Source organism: Camelus bactrianus, chromosome 12, assembly GCF_048773025.1.
Source record: "Camelus bactrianus isolate YW-2024 breed Bactrian camel chromosome 12, ASM4877302v1, whole genome shotgun sequence".
In the NCBI taxonomy this organism is placed as follows: domain Eukaryota; kingdom Metazoa; phylum Chordata; class Mammalia; order Artiodactyla; family Camelidae; genus Camelus; species Camelus bactrianus.
The window spans coordinates 62,780,312-62,790,163 of NC_133550.1; positions in this window are offsets into that span (position 1 = coordinate 62,780,312).

A 9,852-nucleotide genomic window follows, 5' to 3' on the forward strand; every position below is an offset into this window, starting at 1 on the left:
TTCTAGAAGCATTTGGTTGGTATTTACTATTATAATTGCAATGCCCACCTTTTACTGTCTTTCCATCACCCCTATCCACACAAATACAAATTGAGTGAACATCTGAGATCTCTCAACTGAGTCAGAGTAGTACATTAATGATTTTTAGCAGGATTGGTTTGTGTTGGCATTACTATCAGCATTTTTAAATTTCCAAACTTTACTGACATTTAGAATATCTCTCTTTCAAGATCTTACTTAACAGAGTTACACAATAAAGCCAGGAGGCAAGTCTCTGAAAATGCTTCTAACTCTCTGTTCCTCCTACTCTGCCCCTCACATGCGGCACAAAGTTCAGCTCCTTTCACGGGATAGTTACCTAAGTCACATTTCACTAATGTTTTTGTTTCCTCAAACTGTCCATTCCTTGCACACAATTTATCAACAAGGTTTGTACTAAAGAAGTCAGAGCAAAATGACATTCCTTTATGTTTTAATAAATTCAGTAGAAACGCTAACTGTATTTTCCTGCTGATTTCTATTATAACGTTATAAATAAATGCCTTTTCTTTAAGTTCAGCAGTCCAGGTTTAAAGTTTTAGGCAAAGGAAAGGGTTATATAACACAAGGTATTGTCCTAGAAGAGTTTCAGAATTTTGAGGCTCATTTTTTAAAATGTCAATTTCTTGATTTGGAGGATCAGATAGTGCAAATGCACACACACCCAGACCCCTAGCCTCAGAAAACAGTTCTCCTTCACTCTCCAGTATGGTGAACATCTTAAAACTGAATCATGATGTCAAATAGGGTAGTCACTAGTGTAATACCTTCAAAGCTCAAAAACACCTTATTTGAATCCCAGATAACTGCATTCAGAAAATAGTCATAAAATTTTCTACTGAATGGTATTCTTCATCTTTGTTCTCTATAGTATGATATCTAATATAATAATAGTAGTACTAATACAGTATTAATACTTCAATACATAACCTAATGTTTTATAATTTTTAGTTGTTCTTAAATAATACCTATTGCATTTTAGTCCAAAGCCCATTATACGCACTTTTATTATGTAGCCTTGCAACCTTAAGAAGCTTACACTTCTTCTCTGAAGCAGGAATTTCTGATGTGGGGGCAGAAGCACATGCTGTTGGTGAGTTACCCGCACCAGGTAATCCTTTAGGAAAGGTCACAGAGTAGGAGGTACGCCATCTAGTCCGACATGCTACTTCCCTCTCTCTATGCAGCAACCGTTCATCCATCAGCAATGTTATGACTTGCTTAGACTTCTCCCGGATATAATAACCTGAAAAATACATTAATTTGCTTAAAAAAGAAAATATTAATTAAGGCTACCATTAGTTTTATTTTAAGGAAAATTAGGGAAAAATGAAAATGTAAGCAAAGCGAAAAAACCTCTAGCAAACATAGAAAAACCTGTGTCATTAGAATTTTCCATAACTATTCCTTTTCTTATGCTTTAAGAAGAAATATATGATGAAATCGTATCATATATTGGCATTACATTTTTCACCTTAAGTATGCTATTGGATTTTCCTTTGAAAGTAATACATATTCTGCAATAAATCAAACAATATAGGCATACAAAGGAATGAATCAGATCCAGATGTACTGACCTAGATGTATGACAATGACATATGGCTAAAGAGTTAAAGTAATTGCATAGTATCATTCAAATTTGTAAAGCATAAGGAAAATAAACCATTATATATGCATATAGAAGAGAGTAGCAGATAGAGAAAGACAAAGATGGATGGATGATGGGTGATGGATGGGCAGGCATCCATTGTTTATATCTGCTTCCTTAGAGAAATACAATTAGGTAGAACAAGAGAGGGGAGGGCAACTGGGTTTTCTTTGACAAAACATCCTACCAAAATAACGTGAGGCCATTAATACAGTACCAGAGGACAGACTAAGACCAGAATTCTAACAGTGCTGCTGCCCTTAACCATCTGGGTGACTCTGAGCCAGTTAGGTGGTCGTCTGAGCATGAGTCTCCTACCTGAAAATCGTCTATCTGTTCAATTTAATTCACAGATATAAATTGAAATATATGGTATTACTAGTACTGTTCTCAGCCATCTCCATGAGAAATTATAAAGGAAACACTTACTTCTCCATATCTTGGGACCAACCCATATTAACATCTCATGTCTTCCCAAGCCTTCTTCCAGAAGTAAACTGAACAGTCCCTAAACATCCACTACTATGCTCATTGTGAGCTCCAAGTATGATGAATTAGTGTTAATGTTTCTAACTATAATTTACCACTATTGGAAGTTATGAGAAATAGTCAAATTCAGGGTATATTTAGATGACAGGGGCCAACAATGATCTTTAACTGCTGGTCATTTCATTAAGGAGTGATATGCACAGTGTCAGAAACCTTTACTCAAGGTGTCATCTTTCCCAAGATTATTTTATATAATCTCACTTCTTAGTTGTTTCTTCCTTCCAAACTTCTTTGCTAACCGCTGCAAACTGCATGATTCTCAATATCCTTAATTTCCTCTAATTAGCTTACAGTCTTTAACCAAAAAATCCAACAGTGTTTAGGGTTACCACTCAGTGTTGCATGATAGAAGCCTGCTGTGACTGTCAATCCTTGGGGACAACAAGCCAGACACTACTTCCCCAGATAAGTAACATAGCTTGATCTGGAGGAGGGAAGTGAAAAACTTGTTTTCCCATTCTCAGCTTCACAAATTCATCTCCTTCCACTTTCTCCCTCCCTCCGTCTACTCCAGCCACCCTGGCTGCCTTTATTCTCCAATCTCACCACACTATTTATCTCCTTAGAGCTATATGCTGGCTGTTGTTTCTGCCAGGGACTCTTTGCATGGCTAGACCCCTGATTCATTCAGGTATTTACTCAGATGTCATCTCCTCAGAGAAGCTCTCCTTCTGCCCACCCTCTCTAAAAGAGCCCACCCTCAGCACTCTCTATTCCCTCATCCTGCTTTATTTTTCAACTTGGCATTGATCACTACCTAATATTATATTATATGGTTATCTGTTTTCTTATTTATTATTTGCTTCCTCACCTAGAATACAAGATCTATGAGGGCAGAGACTCTTCAGTGTCTAGAAGAGTGATTAGCACATAGTAAATGCTCAATAAATACTTACTGAGTGGATGAATCAATAAAGGAGCAAATTACCAAAAAGTCTCAATTTTCTCCTTGACATAGAGCAAATCAAGTCAGACGGGTGAAAAATACTGATTGCCAATTTACAACTTAACTGCCTGAGAAAGTTGCTTGGCCTGAAATAATTTCTTGCAACATACCTAATTAGAAAAGGTTAGAACTAGAAATTATGGGAGAGATATGGACTACTCTACTTGGAGTCTGCATGGGTTTGTGGGATTTGAGGACAGCAGCAACAGTTCAAAGGGACTAGCAGGCACATCAAGCAGAAAGCCAGCCACAGGGATGAAGGACTTCTCCCTGAAGCATCAGGGCTCCTCCCCGAGGTAGCAGTCTGCGGTGTCAGGAAGGTCAGGCCACAGCAGTTTACAGAAAATAGGGAAGGAATCACCCAGAAATGAACTTCCCACTCAAGGCTGCCCACTGCCCTGGTTACCTCCCCACCATCCTTGAGATACTGGAGAGTAGGAACCTGGTTGTTCTAAAGCATCAAAATTGAAAGTAAAGAAGTCCAAGAACCCAATAAACTTGCTTGAAGGATGTGATAAATAATAATAGTAATAAGATGGCAACTACTCACTTCTGCCTATACATTTCTGAAAAGAAGAGAGTAAGTGCATAGCACTGAAGTAGAATAGTACTGATAACAGAATAAACTCAGGCAGCAGTTTCTTCGTGTTTGAAAAAAGGAGGGATGGGGAAAGGGGTTGGGAAGGGTGAGAGGGACACAGAGAGAGGGAAGGAGAAAACAGACGCTCTGAAATAAGAAATTAAACTATGCAACAGATCAATATCCAAAGATATTATATAAAACACATCAAGATGAAAAGCCTGCTAGTTGAGGTGAAGGTTAAAATAAAATTAAGTTATATACTATTTAATTGGGAATCTTTTGGTTTTAAGTGACAGAAACTCAATGTGAACTGGCCATGAGAAAGCCAGTGGTTGCAACTGGGCCTCAGATACAAACAAAGCAGAGACTGGAAAACTGCCAGGACTCTCCCTTGCCCCTCCCTGCTTCCCTCTGTGTAATGCCTTTATTTTCTCCTCTTGTAAGTTGACTTCTTCCATTTGGATGTGGATATGACCACAGACAGCTCCAGATTCATACCTCACACTCTGCCACCTAAGAAATCTCCCTCTTCATTTATTCAAATTTAAAAAATCCAGAAGAATGACTCTGATTGGCGCAGCTTGAAAGTCATATACCCATCACTATGGCCAGAGGGCTGATGCTACCACTGGCAACCCCTAGAAAGACACAGGAGAGGGAGGGGAGGATCAACAGGATAGAAAAATGAACAAGTAAAAAGCTAACCTGAGTAATCTGCCCAAACTCAAGGCAAAGGACAAGGACATACAAATCACTAGATCAACTATGCAACCAATTCCCAAAGATACTAACTTACAAAGTCATTTCATCATTTCTTAAACACTTACATTTCAGGAAATGTTCTAAGTAGCAGGGGCACAGGTGAGGAAAAAAGAGACAAGGTCATTAAAGAAGATAATTTTAGGTAAAAATTAATGCTCTAAAGGAAATAAAGAGGAGGGACATGCTAAACATCAGTTTAGGGTGCAGTCAAGGAAAGTCTTACCGCAGAAGTAACATAGCAGCTGAGTCTTAGGCAGCATGAAGAAGCCAGCTGTGCAGACATACAGGCAGAGAGCGCCTGGCAGAGGGAACAGCCCGGATTTCACTGTTTCAGGAAAGCCTTCTGCTGAGATAACAGCCTGCTTCCCGTCTCGCCCTGCACATACATTAGGACCTCGCTTTCACACACTCTCAGAGCACTTACCTTGCCTTTCATAGGATTCCCACAGTATCTGCCTATGTGATAAATGTCTTTTTCCTCCATTAGAGTGTAACACCCATGAAGGCCAGAACTGTACTTGTTTGCTTTAGAGATGCTTAAGAAATGTTTGTTAATATGCTGAGGAAAAATTTCCTCAATGAAGGAGAGGGATCTATATAAATTTACAACTGAACATCATGTAAAGAGATTTGGAAATATGGTAAATTCAAAGACACTGGGTGCCCCAGCAAGAAAGACACATACCAGACTTAAAAAAACAAATAAAACATGTACTAGGCTTCAAACGGTTGTTATAAAACATCTCAATACTCCTCTCTCCATTCTTGACTCATTGACCTACCAAAATCTACTTTTCTTCTTACGTTCCTTTCTTAGTGAGTTTTTCTTCCATTCTAAGCCAGAAATATGAACATTCACCTCCCCAAACTCAGTCATTCATGTCTATTGATTGTACCTACTAAATATCTAATTCCATTCTCTCCTCTCCATTCCCCTTAGTTCAGGCCTGTGGTGTTCTAAATTATTTACTTATCAGATGTCTCCTTTCCAATCGACCCTCCACAATGCCTTCAGGTGGGGATGGGGTAGAGTGGAGAGGAACAGCAGAAGAATCCCAAACAGCATATCTGTTCAAATTATTTTCATAAAAACCTTCAGTCAAGTTGGCACAGTAAGTTCATGCTTCAAAGCAGCCCTCTGCTCTGTTCCAAATACACAGCAATAACAGATACCGTCAGTTCTCAGAAAAAAAATAAAAACCTCCACAACCAGAAACATAGGGAAAATGAAAAAGCAGTGAGCAGGACTGCAGTCACAGGGCTGCCGGGCTCTTAATCTGGCGGCCAGGAGTTCAGTCCCTCAGGTGTTAGGGAACAAGAGCTGGTCTCACTCTTTGATGTTAGGGGTATCCATGTTTGCAAGAGAAGGCTGGGAAGAAAAGAAAAATTAAAAAAGCCATTAATTGCTTACTGGCTATAACTTAGTTGTAGCTCTGGGTCTAGAAGCAAGAGGGCACAATACATCCTTAAGGCCTGGAACTAAACTAAGCCACTTGCTGGCTCAGCGCCTGGATCGATGACACCCTAGTATTATCACAGGGCAGGACTCCTGAGCTACCTTTATAAGGCTGGACTGGAGGTAAAAACTGAAAAATCAATATAAAGGGAAGAATGAACATGGGTAGCTGGGGAAGAACCTCTCACTCAAAATAAACCCCAAAACTAAAATTACAAAATAGATTTTTAAAAATCTTAAAATGGCCAATAAATGCAGCAATTCAAACAAATTCACTCCAAAAGAAATCAGCGTTCTATAGGATTCTATAGAATCTTCTATAAATCAATATTCTATATTGTCACAGATTTAAAATCTAATAACAAAGACTTTAAAATAAATATGATTAAAACAGATTAACACAGGCATTACAGCCACAACAAGGAATATGAAATTATAAAACAAAACAAAAACAGGCAGAAATGAAACAAGAACAGATGGATATGAAAAGAACCAATTTAAAGTCCTAGAAATGAAAATTATAGTCACCGGGATTAAAAGAGAAAACCCTCAACAGCCAAGGCAAACTCCAGAATCTAACAGTTGAAGAGAGAACTGACAATTAAAGAGTACTACTAAGGAATTTTTCCAGAACACAGCACAGAGAGGCAACAAGATTAAAAAGATTAACCAAAAGTCATAAAGGACAGATTGCAGTATTCTTAGAAGAAGAATATTCACTTAGAAGAAGTTTCAAAAGAAAATTACAATAATCATGATAAAAGCAATATTCAGAAAGACAAGAACTGGGAATTTTACAGAGAAGATATAGAATCCTCTTACCAAAAATGATCTCCAAACACTAAGCAGAAGAAATGAAAATAAAATTATACCTAGAAAAAAAAGTAGAAAACCAGAACTTACAGGATAAAGAGAAACTCTGAAGGCTACCACCAATCCCTTCTCTGAGCCTACAAGAGCCCACTAGCCACTCAGTCAGCAAACATTTACTCGACACCTACACAAACCAAGTGAAGACACAGAGATACAAATACAGTAATCTCAGCCCTCCAAACACCCCCAGGCCAGCGAGGGGACCGACATGTAGTAAGTCATTACAGCAGAGTGATGCGCACTGCAACAGACGTGCACGGACGAGGTGACAAGGTGCTGCGGATGGGCAGAAGCTGCGAGACTCCACAGGGCAGCAGGAGGACCTTCTAGAGAATATTCACACTGAGCTTTAGCTTCATTTGAACTTGAATATGCACTGCAGGAAATAATGAAAGTAAAAATACGCCAGTGACTAATATTTTTAGCTAACATTGATTAATGACTTACTATGTGCCTGACTTTCAGACATTATCTCCAGTCTTCACAACAACCCTGAGAGTTTATGAACTAAGTCTACTTTACTGATGAGAAAAGAAAGTTTAGGGTGAGTAAGAAAGTTTCCCATAGTCATAAGTTAATAAACTAGAAAGTAGAGATTAGCGCTATAAATAACAAAATATAGACTTTAATTTCTATGGCTTTCGTATGCAACGTAATCAATTTTATTTGATGAGAACCTTGAGCAGAGAATGATTCTGCTGAAACAGCACTGAAGTGCTAACCTGTTACTGTCCCCTTTGTGTTACTGTCCTCTGTTGGCTATCTGAGTACAATAAACAAAGAGCAGGAAGGCTGGCTGGACCAGCACATTTATTTATATAAATTCATGATTTGCTTCTTGCTATTATGATTATTAGTATGACTATAGTTGCTGAAAGGAACAAAAGGCAATCCAAAATATTCAACTGAGTATAAAGGTTTTGTTTAAACTCAGTAATAAAGCTTTTAACAATAAAAGAACAGGCTTATGATGACCCAAAGTCTACAATATGTTTGCTTAAGGAAATCCACTTGTTGATCAAGAGTATAAAAATGTTTGTTACAGGAAATCACATTTGCTCACGTAAGCTATAAATGAACTCAGTAGCCTTGTGTTAAGTAAGCCATCTCTGTAGATGAGCACATCTACACTGCAGTAACTAATCAAGCCACCACCACCTATCAGGGGAGTTCAATGGTTAGAGAATTTTGACTACTACTGTCTGACACCTGTAGAAAAAAATTAAGTCCACTGCACTGTGACACTTGATTTCTTCCCGCAGTGCTTAGCCACTACATCGTATAGCCTGGGAACTGTCTGCCTCACGCATCCCACACCCAAGCACACTTTTAAGAAACGTAACACCTCCAAATTTTAGTTTTTTGGCTTTTAGAGCCTTCACAAGCTAACTAAGATCTAAATTTGTTATTTTTTTTTTACATTGAAATGTTTTCTTTTTCTTGAACTTACTCTTTCCAGGTAGCTTGTCTGTGTTCAATTCATTAGTTGTCTTGAAAAGAAAATCTGAGTCATTCCTTTTTTCTCCTACTTGCCCAGGCTCCTTCTTTCTCCAAGCCCAAATACCTGGGTTTTTCTCCCCTCTTAGAAGAACCTGAGCTCAAAAGACAAACTCCCTCTCAAAAAAAGTTGATTTTAATAATTTTTAAGCTAACATAAATATAAATAAATGTATTACATCTTCCAGAGTATTTACCTTTCACATTTTAATTTGTACCTCATAACTATGGCTTAAAAGGCTTTTAGTTCTTACTCCAAGATGACGAATTTAGTGAGCAATGACTGGACGAGTGGTAAGGGCCCATCCTCAAGTTTTGAAGGACACACAGAGAAGCAGCCTATACAAAATCAGCCATCAATATAAATGTGCACTATCTAATTTCCTAAGTTGGATAACCGATAATGATAGTAAAGAACTAAAATGGCAGTAATGTCACTAATAGCATGCTACTTCTAGTTAAATAGCTTAACGTAACTTTTTAACAACACTGAAAGTTTGTCTTTTAAAATGTACCTTCTTAAAAGCTCCACCTTTAACTTAAATGTATGTGTGTAATAATATATATTTACATTGTATAAATGTAAAATGGCCCATTTAAATGAAATTAACTGCAATTTCATGACTTACCTAATTGAGAATAAAATAGTACATAAAGCTATAAATATGCACACATTTCCGAGAACCTGAATTAGTTTTCTTAAAAAAAAATACCATAATTTGTTTAAATAATTATTTGTAGTATGAAACATTCAACTGGGTATTTTTCAGACAATTTTAATTAAGTTTGTTCTGGTAATTCAGTGAAACTTTGTTACAATATTTTTAAGAACTCTTTAAAAATTGAGAGGCTGTAGCCTAATGATAGAATAGGACTAAATAATATTAGGATATATACATTTGAATCATGTTCATCCATTAATTAGCTGTGCAACCTTACCTAAATAACTTAATGTGTCTGAGTGTTAACTCATCATCTTTGTAAGAGAGATAATACATATCCTTTGTTCCTCATGAGATGTTGTAAGGATCAAATAAGATACCATACATGGAAATGCTCTATTATTAAAATCTAAAAATGCTCAAACTAGACACCATATAAGAAAGAAAGAACTTTACCTCTACCTCACAATATGCCCCAAAATTAATTCTAGATCATAGACCTAGCTAAAACTATAAAATGTCTAGAAGAAAACATAGGGGAACACCTTCATGGCCTTGGAGTAGGCAAGTTTCTTAGACAAGGCACAAAAGACATTACCCATAAAAGAAAAAAACAAACTGGACTTCATCAAAAGACATCAGGAAAGTGAAAAGAAAAACCACAAACTTGGAGAAAATATCTATAGTACGTATTTCTGACAAAGGATAAAGAACTCCTAAAAATCAATGATAAAAAGACCAAAAAAAAATTTTTTTAATAGGCAAAACACTTGAATAGGCAAAAGATGTGCATAGTGCCAAAATCATATCAAAAGTGCTCAGCAACTTTTCAGGAAA